The sequence below is a fragment of the Chlorocebus sabaeus genome, chromosome 23 (genome assembly GCF_047675955.1).
Source record: "Chlorocebus sabaeus isolate Y175 chromosome 23, mChlSab1.0.hap1, whole genome shotgun sequence".
NCBI lineage: Eukaryota > Metazoa > Chordata > Mammalia > Primates > Cercopithecidae > Chlorocebus > Chlorocebus sabaeus.
The window spans coordinates 1131194-1147977 of NC_132926.1; the positions used below are offsets into that span (position 1 = coordinate 1131194).

The 16784-nt window shown below is 48.5% G+C and overlaps 1 long non-coding RNA gene across 1 annotated transcript; it reads left to right on the forward strand.

The window, feature by feature from the left end:
- The first annotated feature begins 7455 nt into the window (after positions 1-7455).
- On the forward strand, positions 7456-16008 carry LOC140709892 (uncharacterized). The gene is made up of 4 exons (XR_012090677.1): positions 7456-7601; positions 8366-8447; positions 13168-13339; positions 15949-16008. It is a non-coding gene; the product is annotated as an uncharacterized lncRNA (long non-coding RNA).
- The last annotated feature ends 776 nt before the right edge of the window (positions 16009-16784 follow it).

Genomic DNA, 16784 nt, shown 5'->3' on the forward strand with positions numbered 1-16784 from the left:
GCGCCCAACCTCATCCGAGGAACAAGAAAGGAGATTAATTTTGACATCGAATTTCAGGTACCAATTATAGACTTCCAGAATTTGGAGGTCTGGGTCTTTTTATGATGTTACAGATGAGGAAACTGAGGCCTATGGTGGTTAAAAGGTGCACCCAAAATCACTTAACTCATTGATGGCAAAGTTAGGACTAGAACTCAGGCCTCTGGGCTCTCACTTTTGACGTGGTTCCTCTGCTGGAGGAGGAATCTAGGGACAGAGTATCCATTGGAAAGGCATCTCCATGCTTCTCCACCAGCTGGGACCTCGGAGACTCAGAGGAGACCTAGGATGAAACCGGGAAACATTCACTGACCTCAGAAGAGCAGGAAGGTTTCCTTTGCAATATTCCGCCAATCTTGAAATGGCAGTATGCAACAGAACATACCTTGAAGTTCTAAGGCCTTTAAAATTCCAAGATGAAACATATAATCCCATTTTGGTAGTAGCATAATTGGTGGCTTGATTGAGTGCAGTAAGGATTTACTGTTTTAATCATAACATAATGTACATTGGTTGTGTTGGGGGGATCAGACCCAACGCGAGGTCATGGGGGTGATGAAGTCCGGTGGAGTCAAAGGACTGAGGAAAAGACAGTTTGAGAGACAGTGGGACCAGGCGGCCATCGCGGATGTGGAGGCTGCGAAGGTCCGGAGCTCAGGAACCCCAGACTATTTATTGGTGATCAAACAGAGAAACAGGTGGTGAGAATGTGGGGGTTGAAAGGGCAGGTGCAGGATCTACAGCTGTGGCAGTTGCCCATTTATACGGAACATGTTCTGCTACTTGAGATAATGGGAATACAATCGATCTAGGAGCTTAGGAGGGCAAGCAGCAAGGAGCCAGCAAGTCCACACACATTCCAAAGGCCACGAGGGGTTTTGTGCCCTGAGCCCGGGAGTCTTACGTGCAGGCCTACCTCAGCTTCTCCCAGTACTCACCTGCTTCAGGCCCTACCTCAGCTTCTCCCAGTACTCACCTGCTTCAGGCCCTACCTCAGCTTCTCCCAGTACTCACCAGCTTTCCGCACAGGTGGGTTGCTTCATTACAAAGATAGAATGGGCTGCAAATGTGCACAAGAAGGTTTTTTTTTGTGTGTGGGGGGGGTCAGGGAAAGGCATGACTCAGAGTTAAATAGCCCCAAATCTTAGCTATGCCTGTGTAGCTTTACCATATAACCCATTGATAACTTAGTCCTATGGTGAGCTGGTATGCTTCAGTGTAACCATTTGTTGAGCACTTATTCTGTGAGCAGAGTGGCATTATCCACTTAAGGAATGTAATCACATTTAATCTATATACGATCCCCATGAAGTCAGCATTACTTACAGAGGCCTGCACAGTAGTAATTGGAGGAGCTGGGATGCAAATTCAGCTGTGGGTGAATTCAAATCAGCACACTCAGCATAGGAGCTGGTTCCATACCCTTATATTACAGGTGAGGACCAGACAGGAAAAGCAACCCATCCTGGGACACAGGGACAGCAGGTGGCAGGACGGAGCTGAGACTGTGGTCTCCTCACTCTGGGACCAGTGTTGTTTCCTACTACGTCCGTGGAAAATACGGCAAGAAAGAATGGCCAGTACTCCACATGCTGTTCCCCTTTCTGCTCAGGCTCAAGCCATCATGCAGTGAGGAAGTTACTTTCCGTACAGACCAGGCTTGTCTAATTTTTTTTGAGGAACCTATTCGATTAAAGAGAGCCCTTCACCAATCCATGGCCCATCAAATTGACTTAAATGAACACATGCTACGTAGATACACTTTCCCAGTCTATGTCCCACTGAATCTTCCATCTGAGATCATACTATATATCCATTCATTGAGCAAGCAATGGTGAAGTAACTCCTATGTGCCAGGCACTGTGCAGGTGCTGGGGATAAAGAGATAAGGAGAAAGTAGGACACTGAGCCAGTCTCTGCCTTCCCAGTCCTGAGGTCGACAGATAAGGTGAGTTCCTGAAAACTGCCATCATTGCCTTGAAAGTGATATGCACAGGGACACGAGAGCTCAGAGGAGGGCCCCCGTTCTGCTAGGAATGGAGGAAATCCCAGAAGCTTTTCCAGATGAAGTGATTTCAGATACGGGCCCTGAAGTTCAGTAGAGGTGACTAGGTCAATCGTTAAAAGGTAGGTAGGTGTGTGTGTTGGCTCAGATGGAGAACAACGCTTCTGGTAAAGGGAGCAGCATGTGGTCAGGCTGTCAGTGGTGATCAGAATGTGATTTGGATATGCAGATTGGAGGGGAATTAGTACAAGTTCTGTGTGGCTGGATGGTAAAGTTTAAAGGGAAGAGTAGGAAGAGTGGAGGAAATGAGGCTGAAAAGGGAAGAGGGGCCAGGTCATGCAGGGAACTGAACACCGTGCTAAGAGGTTTGAATTTTGACTCTCTGAGTAAGTGGGATCCATTTAAGTGGGAGTGAGACTTAGTCTCGTTTCCATTATAGAGAGCTCACACTGACTGCAACAGGGAGAATCCATTAGAGGGGCCAGAGTGGGAGGCAGGGGGTGCATTTAGGTAATTTTTTTTTAAAATTTCAAGACAAATTTCTAAATCCCCAGGGCTTGGTGATTTATTGAAAGTGGGAGGAGCAAAAGAAAGGGTGGAACAAGGACTATGGCTGGATTACTGCCCTGGCCAAAGTGGCTGGGTGTGAGAGGAGCACGAGAATGAGGAAGAAAGGTCTGAGGGGAAGGATCATGTTGACATGTTAATACGAGCCGCCCGTGGGGTGGAAATGTCCAGGAGGAAGTTGGATGCTGGATGCGTACGTCTGAAGCTTGAAGGAGAGAAAACCTTCCTAGAATCCTCTTTACTTATCAGAAAAGACCCCAACGCTGACAACAGTTTGTAATCTCATGATCAATGGTTGAAAGAATTAGAGCTTGACCCCAATTGTAGACTGGTGGTTTCAGCTTGTCATACGGCTCAGGGCACTCGGCTAAGCTTCAGCATCCCTGTGAGCACTGGGACAGCTGAGAAGATCTTTGTCCTTTAAAACCACAGCAAATAAGGCAGTCCTCTTAACCTCTTTGATGGGAGTCCAGCACTCCCTCCTTGGTATATTTTTACTGAGTGCTTTCTATGTTGCAGGCATTGAGGATACAGGATTGGGAAGAAGGTTGCTGCCCTTGAGTGTCTCCAGGGCCACTGGGGCAGACACATCAGCGTAGGATTAAGATACCACGTTACAGGCAGAAGAAACTGGGGGTCAGTGTTCAGCGGGTCCAAGTGTTCTTCGACTTCGGCGTGGTAAATACCACTATGGAGTTGGTGCAGATAATTGTGGGATGGTTTTCGTTTTTCATTTTGGTGAATGATGTGCAAAGCTCACAACTGCAGAGAGACTGAGACTTCAACTTCAGCTTCGAAATCTTCACATTTTTCAATTTTATCACAATTTTGACTTCCTCTAGTTATTGGGAAGGGTGCTCCCTGGGTCAGCTCACTTGATGCTGTGTTAATGGTGATGAGCAAAGTAAAAGGAAGAATTGAGTGTGGTTAGAACACAGACAGACTGCCCTGTTCTACCTGGTACCAGGAGAATACAGAAGGCTTCCCAGGGGAAGAAATGGCACTTGTGTGCGTCTTTAAAAATGAATTCTGCACTTCAGGAGGCCAAGGCAGGAGAGTCACCTGAGTCCAGGAGTTTGAGACTACCCTAGATAATAGCGAGACCGTGTCTTTACAAAACATTAAAAAAATAGTTTGATCTGGTGGCATGTGCCTGTGGTCCCAGCTTCTCTGGAGGCTGAGGTGAGAGGATTGCATGAGCCCAACAAGTCAGGGTACAGTGAGCCATGATCACGCCACTGCACTCACCCTGGGTATCAGAGCGAGGCTCCGTTTCAGAAAAGAAAAATGGCCAGGAGACGGTGGCTCAAGCCTGTAATTGCAGGACTTTGGGAGGGTGAGGCGGGTGGATCACTTGAGGTCAGGAGCTCAAGACCAGCCCGGCCAACATGATGAAATGTCATCTCTACTAAAAATACAAAATTAACTGGACGTGGTGTTGGGCTTGTAATACCAGCTACTTGGGAGGCTGAGGCAGGAGATTCTCTTGAACCCAGAAGGTGGAGGTTGCAGCGAGCTGAGATCGCGCCGCTGCACTCCAGCCTGGGTGACAGAGTAAGACTCCATCTCAAAAAAAAAAAAAAAAAAAAAAAAGAGTTGGACTTCGTTTGTGTCAGCATCCATGGCTTTTGCGAATGCCAAGGAGTGAAGAGAAGTTGAGAGCAGGTGGTATGTGGGAGAGTGGGGAGAATTCTGAGCTGACAGCTCTGCGTGTCGTTCTGCAGAGACAGTCCCCGGAGGGGAGTGGCGGAGGATGTAGGGAAGAGGTAACACGTGCAGTGTCCACAGGTTCCAGGCAGATAACATCAGTGAGAGAACTAGGTGGGGTGACCAACTGTCCTGGTACCTAGGACTGAGGGGTTTCCCAGGAAACGTCCCCCAGCCGACCAAGATGAGTTGGTCACCTTGGAATGAGGCCCGGCCTTGCCTGCCTAGAAAGGGTCTGCTCTCTCCATGGGGCAGCTCCTTGGAAAGGCTGGGATTGCTGGATCTTCCAAATGTCCAAGAGAAACTGAATATCCAAAATTTAATGCAAATTCTTTTGGTTTTTAAATGTTGACAGCAAATTCAAATGTTTTAGAAACATGATGCTGGCCAAACCAAACATTTCTGTGGGCTGCGTGAGGCCTGCAGTCTGCCCTTTTGAAGATCTCTGGCTACAGTGATGAAAGTGAAGCCTCGCATGTCCCACCCTGTTCCTGCCCTGAGGCTCCTTAAAGCCACATCCAGACGATTTTCATTATGCAGAGTGATTTCAGTGATCAGTCATTTGGTTTTTAATTTGATGTTCTAACCAGATTTGGATGCTGTGCACAGAATGTGATGGACAAAGCGGCAATGAATAGTGGTAATAGGGACATGCATTCTATTTGTTTTGAAAGATAAAATAATTGCTGAATGGCTTGTTCTGCCCCAAATCTGGAAACCTATTTGGTCAGAAAAATAAGAATGTATTTTTCAAATATCAGCCTTAAGGTTCTTGTATCTTGGGCACCTGGACAGCCCTCTGGCAAAATAAGGCTGGGAGAAAACAATCCCTTTGTGGGAAACTTGGAGGTTCAGGGGACTGCTGTTTGAAGGTGGTGGAGGGTGATAAAGTCAACTCAACACGGTGATCGCATGCCTGGGTTGTAATGTGACTGTGGGGAAACCCCCTAACCCCTGTGGTCCGGGGTTTCCCCATCTGTGTGGCAGGGAGGCTGGCTTGCAGGATCGTTCCCAAGAAGCATCCACCCCGTCAGCTCTCTAACTCTGAGCTTTAACTTTGATGAGACTTTTGCTGGGATTTCTCTGGCCCTGCCAGGGCGACAGAGTCAGGGGAGATTTTGAGGAACAAATCAGTCTAAACAACTTTGACATCTTTTTTTTCTAGGTGGAATTAGTAGATATAGGGCTTTAATAAGTTGATCTGATGTCTGGGCTCCACCAGGCCAGCTCTCCGAATGGCATTTTTCACTGTGTCACTTGATTTTTCTTTGAGTGTGGCTCAGAATATAGATGCGGGAGCTGGGTGCAGGAAGAAACCTTCAAAGGCAGGGGTTTTGCAGTCAGGGAACTATACGCTCCAAGAGATGGGGGGTAGGGCATGTCGGGGAGGACCTGTATTCGTGCCAAGCTGCAGTGTCACCTTTATTAATGATGACAGGGAGAGGAAGTCTGGGGACTGCAGAGGATGGTCATCGGCAGGTGATACTACTTTTCCAAAGGACAGGGAAGTGGGACAAACAGGACTCTAAGAGGTGAGAGGTGAACAGAGGGAGAGAAAGGCAAAAAAAAAAAAAAAGAAAAAGAAAAAAGAAAAAAAATTGAGTATGATGTCATCTGGAAAATGGCAAACAGATGAATCCATGAAGTGTCACTCCCAGAGCAGGGAGGAAGCTTCCAGAGAAGGAGCCAGCCTGCCGGGGAGCTGAGGCCTGAAAGGAAGCACAGGCTGGGTTGGCTTTGCAGTGCCCTAGCCAGGGGTCAGCCACAGCTGGCACATGAGCCCAGGCGTGGACTTCCACTTTCTTCTGGCCCTTTCTGCCCAGAGCCCCCTTTCGTTTTTTCATGAAGGACATCAGATGGAATGCTCTATCTAGAAGGCTCTTTACAAGAGCTCGTTAATGTGAACCATTGGAGTCAGCTTTTTAAACAGTTATCTCTGAGTTCAGCTTCGTAGGATTTTTCTCCTCATGGGGATCTGCTTCATAAAAGCCAGAGCATGGTGATTCTGCCAGTTTTTGCTGTGAACAGATGAAATAGTACTCCCTTTATGAAAATGAAGTGCAGTGACTTCAGGTAGCTTTGTTTCCAGGCATTCACGGCCGTCCTCATCGTGATCCATTTCCGTGCGCTGTCCTCTTGTGGCCAGCCTGGTTGTTCACTGCTGCTTCCACTTGGTTTTCCCAGCTTCCCTCACTGGGACCAATGCAGGTGTTCACAGCTTTGCACATTGGGCCCAGGCCATGGGTTCATAGCCGTCTTCATCAGAGAAATCTAAGGTGTTCACAACTGTCCTTTCCGGGTGCAGCTGAAGTCGCCCTCACTTGGACCCAGCCCAGGTGTTAATAGTCGTCCTCAGTGGGGTTAGCCCAGTTGTTCACAGCATCTTTCTCGGGGTGGGTTTAGGTGTCGAGAGCCATTCGTCTTGGGCCCAGCCAGCTGTTCATAGATATCCTCATGGGGGCAGGCTCGGTCTCTCACAGTGGCTCTCACTGAAACCAGGGCAGGTGTTTTTGGCTGTCTTTACTGGGCCCAGACTAGACATTCATAGCTGTGCTCATGCGACCAGCCACAGTGTTTACAGCTGTCTACATGGCAATCGTCCCTGGTGCCACAGCTGTCCTTACTGGCTTAGCCCAAGTGTTCTCAGCTGTTCTCTTTGGACCCAGGCCAGGTGTTCACATCTGTCCTCGCTGGCCCTGCCCAGGTTTTCATGGCAACTCTCACTGGGCCCAGCTCAGGGGTTCACAGCTATTTACTTAGGGCCGAGCCCAAACACTCCCAAGTTGTCCTTATAGAGCCCAGCCAAGGCGTTCACAGCTGTCCTCCTCGGTATCTAGCCCAGGTGTTAGTACTTGTCCTCACTGGGCCCAGGCTACGTGTTCACAGTCATCCCCATCCAGGTCAGCCCAGGTGTTCACAGCCTCCCTCGTTTGTGTGAGCTCAGCTCTTTATAGCAACAGTTTTTTATAGCTGTCAGTATGAAGGCAATCCCAGGAGTTCACGCTTCCTCTCAATGACATGAAGCCCAGGGTAAGAGCCATTTTCATTGGCCTGAGGCCACCTGTTCATCGCCATCTTCATTATGTCCAGCCCAGGGTTTCCCAGCTGTCTTCATCCAGGCCTGAACCGGGGTTCACAGTGGTCCTCATCTAAACCAGCCACGGAGTTCTCTGTCCTTCACATGACAGCCAGCCCAGATGTTCACAGCCGTCCTGATCGGGCCAGCTAGTTTGTTCACATGTGTGCTAATTGGTTCCAGCCACCCTCATAGAGGCCATCCCAGGTAATGACAGCCATCCATACTGGGCCCAGCCCTGGTGTTCATTGCTTTCCTCACAGGACTTCTCCCAGTTGGTTCCAGCAGTTTCCATGGTCCCAGGCCAGGGCTTCCCAGATGTCCCCCATGGGGACAGCCCATCCGTTCACCATCGTCTTAATTAGGCGCGGTGCAGATGTTCACAGCTGTCCTCATTCGGCTCAGCCAAAATGAACAGAACTGTCCTCCTGAGCACACACCAGATGTTTCTAGCTGTCCACATTGGGGTCAGCCCAGGTGTTGATAGCCATGTGTTCTGGGCCCATCCCAGTTATTCCAGGCTGTCCCCTTGGGCCCAGCCCAGGTGTTCACAGCCATCCTCATTGGTCCAGGCACAGGTGTTCACAGCTATCCTCCTTCGCCCCAGGCCAGATATTCACATTCAATCTCACTGGGCCCAGCCAAGGTCTGCAATGCTTTAATTACTGGGAGTAGCTCATGCTTTCACACCCTTCCTCACTGGTGCCTACTAAATTTGTCAAAGCTGTCATTGGCTGCTGCCAGGGGTTCCTTCAGAACCTCATCCCCCAGGAGCTTGCTACAAGTGCCAGAAATCTGGCCACTGGGCCAAGGAATGCCCGCAGCCCGGGATTCCTCCTAAGCCGTGTCCCATCTGTGCAGGACCCCACTGGAAATCGGACTGTCCAACTTGCCCGGCACCCCCTCCCAGAGCCCCTGGACTCTGGCCCAAGGCTCTCTGACTGACTCCTTCCCACACCTTCTCCGCTTAGTGGCTGAAGACTGACGCTGCCCCATCGCCTTGGAAGCCTCCTGGACCATCACAGACGCTTTGGATAACTCTTACAGTGGAGGGTAAGTCCGTCCCCTTCTTAATCAATACGGAGGCTAGCCACTCCATATTACCTTTTTCAAGGGCCTGTTTCCTTTGTCTCCCTAACTGTTGTGGTTATTGATGGCCAGGCTTCTAAACCCCTTAAAACTCCCCAACTCTGGTGCCAACTTGGACAATACTCTTTTAAGCACTCCTTTTTAGTTATCCCACCTGCCCAGCTCCCTTATTAGGTCGAGGCATTTTAACTAAATTATCTGCTTCCCTGATTATTCCTGGGCTACAGCCACACCTCATTGCTGCCTTTTCCCCCAGTTCAAAGCCGCCTTCGCATCCTCCCCTTGTATCTCCCCACCTTAACCCACAGGTATGGGACACCTCTACTCCCTCCTTGGTGACCGATTATGCACCCCTTACCATCCCATTAAAACCGAATTACCCTTAGCCCGCTGGATGCCAATATCCCATCCCACAACACGCTTTAAAAGGATTAAAGCCTGTTATCACTCGCCTGTTACAGCATGGCCACCTAAAACCTATAAACTCTCCCTACAATTCTCCCATTTTACCTGTCTAAAAACCAGGCAAGTCTTACAGGTTAGTTAAGGATCTGCGTCTTTTCAACCAAATTGTTTTGCTTATCCACCCTGTAGTGCCCAACTCGTACACTCTTTCGTCCTCAGTACCTTCCTCCACAACTCACTATTCAGTTCTTGATCTTAAAGATGCTTTTTTCACTATCCCCCTGCACCCCTTGTCCCAGCCTCTCTGCTTTTACCCCAGACTGACCCTGACACCCTTCAGTCCCAGCAGCTTACCTGGGCTCTACTGCTGCAAAGCTTCAGGGACAGCCCTCGTTACTTCAGCCTCCAAGCTCTTTCCCATGATTTACTTTCTTTCCACCCCTCTGCTTCTCACCTTATTCAATATATTGATGACTTTGTAGTCAAAGACTTTGTACTTTGTAGCTCCTCCTTTGAATCTTCTCAACAAGACACCCTCCTGCTCCTTCAGCATTTATTCTCCAAGGGATATTGGGTATCCCCCTCCAAAGCTCAAATTTCTTCTCCATCCATCACCTACCTTGGCATAATTCTACATAAAAACACCGTGCTCTCCCTGCCGATCATGTCCGACCAATCTCTTAAACCCCAACACCTTTTTTCTACAAAACAACTCCCTTTCTTCCTAGGCATGGTTGGATACTTTCACCTTTGGATACCTGGTTTTGCTGTCCTAACAAAACCATTATATAAACTCACAAAAGGAAACCTAGCTGGCCCCATTGATCCTAAATCCTTTCCTCACTCCTCTTTCCATTTCTTAAAAACAGCCCTAGAAGCTGCCCCCACACTAGCTCTCCCTAACTCATCCCAACCCGTTTCCATCACACACAGCCGAAGCTGCAGGGCTGTGCGGTCGGAATTGTTACACAAGAGCCGGGACCGTGCCCTGTAGCCTTTCTGTCCAAACAACTTGACCTTGCTGTTTTAGGCTGGCCCCCACGTTATTCCTGATACCACACCTGACCTCCTTGACTGTATCTGTCTGATCCACCTGGCATTCACTCTGTTTCCCCATGTTTCCTTCTTTCCTGTTCCTCACCCTGATCACAATTGGTTTATTGATGGCAGTTCCATCAGGCCTAATCGCCACTCACCAGCAAAGGCAGGCTATGCTACAGTATCTTCCACATCTATCATTGAGGCCACCGCTCTGCCCCCTCCACTACCTCTCAGCAAGCCAAACTCATTGCCTTAACTGGAGCCCTCACTCTTGAAAAAGGACTACGCGTCAATGTTTATACTGACTATGCCTTCCATATCCTGCACCACCCTGCTGTTATATAGGCAGAAAGAAGTTTCCTTACTATACAAGAGTCCTTCATCATTAATGCCTCTTTAATAAAAACTCTTTTCAAGGCCGCTTCATTTCCAAAGAAAGCTCGAGTCATTCATTGCAAAGGCCATCAAAAGGCATCAGATCCCGTCACTCAGGACAACGCTTATGCTGATAAGATAGCAAAAACAGCAGCAAGCTTTCCAACTTCTGTCCCTCAGGGCAGTTTTTCTCCTCACTTGGCCACTCCCACCTACTCCCTCACTGAAACTCCACCTATCTCTTCCTGCACAAGGCAAATAGTTCTTGAACCAAAGAAAAGATCATCTTCCAGTCTCACAGGCCCATTCTATTCTGTCGTCATTTCATAACCTCTTCCATGTAGGTTACAAGCCGCTGGCCCACCTCTTAGAACCTCTCATTTCCTTTCCATCGTGGAAATCTGTCCTCAAGGAAATAACTTCTCAGTGTTCCATCTGCTATTCTTCTACTTCTCAAGAATTACTCAGGCCCCCTCCCTTCCCTACACGTCAAGTTCGGGGATTTGTCCCTGCCCAGTACTGGCAAATTGACTTTACTCACATGCCTCCAGTCAGGAAACTAAAATACCTCTTGGTGTGGGTAGACACTTTCACTGAATGGGTAGAGGCCTTTCCCACAGGGTCTGAGAAGGCCACCGTGGTCATTTCTTCCCTTCTGTCAGACATAATTCCTCAGTTTGGCTGTCCCACCTCTCTACAGTCCAATAACAGACTGGCCTTTATTAGTCAAATCACCCAAGCAGTTTCTCAGGCTCTTGGTATTGAGTGGCTCCTGGTTTTACCTCAATCTGCCACCCTTAAGTCTCTCTTGAAGTGGATAGATCTTCAGTGGCAAGGTACCCTCCAATACTTTCACCCTGATGAAGTCCTATTCTTTACTTTTATACTTACTCTTATTCTGGTTCCCCTTCCAGTGCCACCCTCTACCTTTCCCCAGCCATCTCCACCACACTATCAAACTTACTCTTTCCTAGGCGTTTCTAATCCTTCTTTAACAAAAAAATGCTGGCTTTTCATTTCTCTTTCCTCCAAAATTGCTGAGGCCTCGACTTACTGCTGAAAAAAGAGGACTCCGTATATTTTCAAATGAAGAGTGTTGTTTTTATCTAAATCATTCTGGCCTGTTACATGACAACATAAAACTCAAGGATAGAGCCCAAAAACTCACCAGTCAAGCAAACAATAACGCTGAACCCCCTTGGACACTCTCTAATTGGATGTCCTGCGTACTCCCAATTCTTAGTCCTTTAATACCTATATTTCTCTCCTCTTACTTTATTCGGAACTTGTGTCTTTCGTTTAGTTTCTCAGTTCATAAAAACCGCATCCAGGCCATCACCAGTAATTCTATACAACAAATGCTCCTTCTGACAACCCCACAGTATTGCCCCTTACCCCAAAATCTTTCTTCAGTTGAATCTCTCGCACTGTAGGTTCCTGTGCTACCCCTAATCCCGCTCGAAGCAGCCCTGAGAAACATCGCACATTATCTCTCCATACCACCCCCCAAAATTTTCGCTGCCCCAACCCTTTACTGCTATTTTGTTTTATGTTTCTTATTAATATGAGAAGACAGGAATGTCAGTCCTCTGAGCCCAAGCTAAGCCATCATATCCCCTGTGACCTGCATGTATACATCCAGATGGCCTGAAGCAACTGAAGATCCACAAAAGAAGTGAAAATAGCCTTAACTGATGACATTTCACTGTTGTGATTTATTTCTGCCCCACCTAACTGATCAATGTACTCTGCAATTTCCGCCACCTTTAAGAAGGTTCTTTATGATCTTCCCCACCCTTAAGAAGGTTCTTTGTAATTCTCCCCACACTTGAGAATGTACTTTGTGAGATCCACCCCCTGCCCCCAAAACATTGCTTTTAACTCCACTGCCTGTCCCAAAACCTGTAAGAACTAATGATAATCCCACCACCCTTTGCTGACTCCTTTTTTCGGACTCAGCCCGCCTGCACCCAGGTGAAATAAACAGCCTTGTTGTTCACACACACACACACACACACACACACACACACACACACACCTCTGTTGTTGGCCAGACCCCATTGTACACAGACATCCCCATTGAGCACAGCACAGGTGTTCACAACTATCCTTATCGGACTGAGCCCAGTTGTTTGTTGCAATCATTACTTGGGGAAGTCCAGGTTTTCTCATATGTCCTAATTGTGGACCAGCCCAGAAGTTAATAACCCTTTTCATCTGGGCCAGCCCGCCCAGGTATTCACAGCTATCCTTGTCCTGATCAGTCCTTCTGTTCAAAGCTGCCTCCTGGGCCCAGCCTAGCAGCAGTTTTCAGTGGGCCCAGGCCATGTGTTCATAGCCGCCCTCTTCTGAGAACACCCAAGTTTTCATAGACATCCTCATTGTGTCCAGCTGACATTGTTCCTGGGGAGAGGAGGGGGGGGGCTCAGCCCAGGTGTTAACCATCCTCAGTGGGGTTAGCCCAGTTGTTCCCAGCGGTCTTCATTGGGGTGAGTCCAGATGTCTGTCAAGAGTCATCCATATTGGGGTCGTTGAGGTGTGTGTTCATAGCCATCCTCCCAGCACGGGTCCATGACTTCCCCTTGTTAGAGGTGAATGTGATCCTGGGCATCATTTCTTTGGGGGAAAAATTGGCCTCTCTGGGGCTCCTGCTGCTGGCTCTCCTAGGCTGCCAGTAGCACGTCGCACTTCTCCTGTGTAGAGGGGGCAAGGGCACCCCCTTCACACTTTCCCCATGAAGCTGAAAGTAGCCAAATTCTCCCTTAGAAGAAGTTTACTGCTTCTTTGAGTAAACATAGAAATAGATCCTTCCAGTCTCAAAGAAAATTAGATTTGTTTCACTGGAGTTGGTTTCTCCACCCAGGTCGAGTGGAGTGTGGAGTGGCCCACACCCATGTCAACCAGTGGCTCTGAATTGTTGATGGGCAACACCACTAAGGTGCTCACGGCCACTCTGTGTCCTCCCAGTTCCTGCTGAGGATCCCCTGGAAGGCCTCGCCAGTGAGCTCAGATGAGGATGCCCATGGCATTTGAAGGTCAGGCCACCTGGTTTTATCTGAGAGAAAGTTATTTTCTTATTAAGATATGATCATATGTATCATAGGTGACTTGTATGGTGTCGTTGGTGGGGGAAATTCTGAATGAGCGTCTGTTCCCCACTGAGGCTTGACTTAAGGCAGCAGGAGAAAATGACAGCATCAGCCACACACTGAGTGGCCGTGAGCTTTTCCCTTAGCAGCTTGATTCTCCCCTTGGGGCAAAATCACTTAACTGCCAAGCAACATGTCCTTGAGAGGAAACATCCTCCAGGAAAAACTTTAGCATGAGTCGGTTCGTTCTATTCTTCTGTGTTCCTTTGAACACGATTTCCCATCTGGTTTTCTAATGTCACCAAGTGAAGAAAAGACGTGTGCACACAGGACACAGGATGGTCTGAAGCTCACAGTGTCTTTCTTTCTGTAAATGCAGGCCAACAAATGCGCCAAAGAAAAAGGTGTGTGTTCTGGAAGCACTGCCTTCTAAGGAGAGATCTTTAGTGTTGCCAAAGGTAGCACTTCCTAGCCTGCTTTTGCGGAGAGCCACTTCAGTTTGAGCTTCCTGACAGAAATGAGGTTTGGACAGTTCGGTGTAGAAAACACTGAGTCCAATAAAGAACTGTGACCATCCACTGGAGTCTAGGGAGGCAGGATTGTCAAGTAGATGGAATGGTGTGTGCATCGGGGTGGGGAGGGAGGCAGGATTGTCAAGTAGATGGAATAGTGTGGTGTGCACAAGGTGGGGAGGGAGGCAGGATTGTCATGTAGATGGAATAGTGTGTGCACAAGGTGGGGAGGGAGGCAGGATTGTCATGTAGATGGAATAGTGTGGTGTGCATCGGGGTGGGGAGGGAGGCAGAAGTGTCACGTAGATGGAATAGTGTGGTGTGCATCGGGGTGGGGAGGGAGGCAGGATTGTCATGTAGATGGAATAGTGTGGTGTGCATCGGGGTGGGGAGGGAGGCAGGATTGTCGTGTAGATGGAATAGTGTGGTGTGCATCGGGGTGGGGAGGAGTGATTGGGAATGTCTGGGGAGTGCATGTGCATTTCCCCAGAAAGCATGTTTCCCTATGCAGAGCACAACCCAGGGAGCACTTTTCTTAAAAAATTGCATCACCACTGCACACTTCACATAATTAACCCATTGATCCTCCACCACAGCTGTCCCTGAAGGTAAATTGTACATCCACACTGTTCAGAGGTGGTACAGAGATGAGTTTCCCAGGCTCTCGATCTCCTAAATGGAAGAGGCGAATGTGAACTCAGGAATGGATGGAGGATTGATGCAATGGGCTACTGTTGTGCACTCACCAGCCAGCCCTGGTGTAACTCGTCATGCCAGGGAATTCTGGCATCTGTCTGTGTGTGGAAGGATGAGAGCCTAGACAGGCCCCAAACACTGTCGGTGTAGGGAGGTCTCAAAGGTTCCCTAACCCAGGGTAGGAATAGTTACATTTTCCACTGGACTTTGGTGTGATCATTAATGTGAAACACACATAGAGAGCTCACAGGCTGTCAGCAGCAGTGGTGGGGTCATTTCTCAGTTTGTGGTCAAAAGCAGAGAATAATCAGGGACCTGCTCTATTGTGTTTAATAACAGGATCATCACAAGCCTCAGAAATGCTCCAGTTGGCCAGGTGGGTGGCTCACACCTGTAATACTAGCATTTTGGGAGGCTGAGGCAAGAGGATGGCTTGAGTCCAGAAGGTGGAGATCAGCCTAGGCAACATGGTGAAACCCTGTATCTATTTAAAAAAAAAAAAATTAGCTATGTGTGGTGGTGCACCTGTAGTCCCAGCTACCTCGGAGGCTGAGTGGGGAGGATCACTTGAGCCCAGAAGGCACAGGTTCCAGTGAGCAGAGATCATGTTACTACAGTCCAGCTTGGGTGACAGAGACCATCTATCAAAAAATAATAATAATAAAGAGGAAAAATAAATGCTTTAGTTGAGGAGTAAACACAGTGAAGACCCAGCACCGAATATGGTTTCAAGGAACAACTTGGGTGTTAGCCTACCACCCATCTCCCCTGCACGGCTGGTTTGGGGAGGGTCCGCACCCCCACCTGCTGCCCCCATGATGGACTGTCCCAGTGTCAAAGCCCCTGTGAGTGTGAGCAGCAACGGACTCCCGACGCACACAGACATTGCATTGAGAAGGCTGAGTGCCAGGACAGATAGCACTTGCTAAGTAGGAATTATCTTTAAATGAGAAGATATCTTCGTATTTTCAAAGCTTTGTTTTATTATCTTTAAAACAAAAGATTAGTGAATATATAGAATATTTTGGCTAGAATGAAATGTTCTCTTAAACAACAGTTTCTTTTTACCAAGTATAAAATATTCTAGAATGACAGATACACACAGAAGCACCACAGGTGGATTCTAGGGAGGAAATGACCTTGGAAGGACTCAGGAAGGGAGAGCAAGTGAACTTGGGTCCGATTAGGAGGCAGGAGCCCTGAGAGGCTGCAGGGACGCCCAGCCTGCCCTGGGTGCTGTGCCCTGTTCAAGATGGGCTGTTTTACCTGATGAGGCGGCCTGGGGCTAGAAAGCTGTTTTTCCTGCTCCTCCCTGCACCTGCTGATGGTCACACTTTGTCTTCCTAGATTCCACCGAGGACCCAATGGAGGAACACCTCAGGGAGAAGAAAAAGGAGGCCCCATGGACCCCTGCATTTGTCTGAGGAATACAGTTGCTTTCCTAGCTTTATCTTTCTGAATGAGCCTACGAGATGAGAATCTGACCGTATGTATTATAGACGACTTACACCGTGTCCTTGGTCGGGTGAATTCTGAGCGAGAGCCTGTTCCCCAGTGAGGCTTGCTTTTGAATAGCAGGATAAAATGACAGCATCAGCCACGCACGGTGTGGAGTGAGCTTTTTCCTTAGCAGCTTGATTCTCTCCTTGGAACAAAATTACTTAGTTGCCAAGCCACATGGACTTGGAGGAAACATACTTCAAGGAAATTGTGTCTGTAGCGTGAGGCGGTTTGTCCTGTTCTTTTGTGTTCCTTAGACTTTAACACAGTTTTTCATCTGATTTTCTAATGTCACCAAGTGAAGAAAAGACCTGCGCACACAGGACACAGCACAGCCTGATGCTCACAGCAATATGTTTTCTGTTATTACAGGAAGTTTCAGGAGTCAAGGAGAACGGTGTATGTGGGGCAATCCCTCCCGTGTGGACGAATAATCCAGGTGATGAGGAATGTGCCACTGTCTCGCTGGCTTTCCTGTAGACAGGCAGCCGGAGCTGAGCTTCCTGTTGTGACTGAGGACCCAGGCTGTGGTGGGAGAAGTGGTTGCTCCAGGTAAGGAGAGACGGGCACATTCTGCAGTCCCTGGGAACTGCTGCGTTCTCTCTATGTGGGGTGGCGTTGTGTGCATGGGGCTGGTGTGTGGGCCAGAATCCTGTTTAACTGGAGGGAGCCTCACAGCTCCT